This window comes from Vombatus ursinus, unplaced genomic scaffold (genome assembly GCF_900497805.2).
Source record: "Vombatus ursinus unplaced genomic scaffold, bare-nosed wombat genome assembly UNPS02011154.1, whole genome shotgun sequence".
Taxonomy (NCBI): Eukaryota; Metazoa; Chordata; class Mammalia; order Diprotodontia; family Vombatidae; genus Vombatus; species Vombatus ursinus.
Genome location: NW_020950932.1, coordinates 4,176 through 5,467, shown reverse-complemented (window position 1 = coordinate 5,467; position 1,292 = coordinate 4,176). Strand labels below are relative to the sequence as shown.

General features: G+C 40.6%; 1 pseudogene; it reads left to right on the top strand.

The window, feature by feature from the left end:
- The first annotated feature begins 491 nt into the window (after positions 1-491).
- LOC114038467 lies at positions 492-1,023 on the top strand (annotated as a pseudogene).
- The last annotated feature ends 269 nt before the right edge of the window (positions 1,024-1,292 follow it).

Below are 1,292 nucleotides of genomic sequence, written 5' to 3'. Positions count from 1 at the left end.
TCCTTAATTATAATTCAGATATATGTTCTATGGGATAAGACTTAGATTTGTCTGTGAGATCAAATTTATCTCTTTTCATGAGTTTTAATCATTCTTTGTGTTAGCCTGTTAAAAAATGCATAAGTTTTTAAGGCCATGAATCTCTCTGTCTCTCTCTTTCCCTCTCTGTCTCTTTCTTTCCCTCTCTGTCTCTGTCTGTCTCTGTCTCTGTCTCTTTCCCTAATCTCATTTTGAATGACTGTTTCCCAGTTATAGCCTAAGGAGTATTTTCTTTTTAACCTATTTCCCCCCTCTTAATCCTCCTTTAAGCTATTTTAATTCTGTAATGTTTTCTTGATGTTTCTATTTCTTCTGCTGCTCCTTTTCCTTTGGACTAAACTATCTTTGCCACTTTCCAAAATTGTACTGTACTTCCTAGAAAAAAGTGGAGACCCATTGGCAGTGGCCTCTTCCAGCTTCAGAGTGAGACTAGGCAGCCCTGGGTGGAATCTATGGCCAGGGAGCAGGGGTCCCCCAGTAATGATTCACCACCTTCTTCACCTGCCATGAGCTTTCCTGGTGTAGAGGAAGAGGCATCTGCCTGTTCTGTCTGTGAGGGCTATGACCACAAGTGTGAGTCTGGTAGGATAGCTGGGCTGGAAGAGCCCCAACACTTAACTGCTGCCTAGAGAGCCTGAAGACCTGGTTTGCTTCCTAGACTTCAGACTTGGGGCTCCACACTAGTATCTTGTGGAGCCAAAGAAGCACATTGGACACTGCAAATCCCTAAAGAAAGAAAATTTACCCTTAGTGGAGAAAATGTTGGAAAAATCTTTCTTCAGCAGAAAAATGTCACTGACCTGAGTGATGTGAGAATGGCTTTCCACTGGCCTCCATTCTGCTCTATAGCCTACTTGCACCTTTGTGTCCTGGCACCAGCCACTCAAGTGGGCTTCTTATCCAGATTGGTTTATAAACTCAATTCATATTGGTTCATCATGACTGAACAGCTGATTGAAAGACTATAGGCTGGAAGTGCTAACAGTTGGAGAGTTGTTTTGATACTGGCTCACAGTACATGAAAAACTTTGGTACTTTACAATCTCTTCACTATTGTATAGCTTGATATGTTTGGTGATGGGCCATCCAAAGCAGTATAGAATCTTCTGCTCTGAAGAAATATGAAAACCTATGTTTGAATCTTAATGAACCATGTGATCATAGTTCACTTAAGTACTTACTTCATGACTTTGGGAATGTTTTAATGGAAACATTACAGGTAAAATCACATTAAAACTTATAAAGAAAGGTCC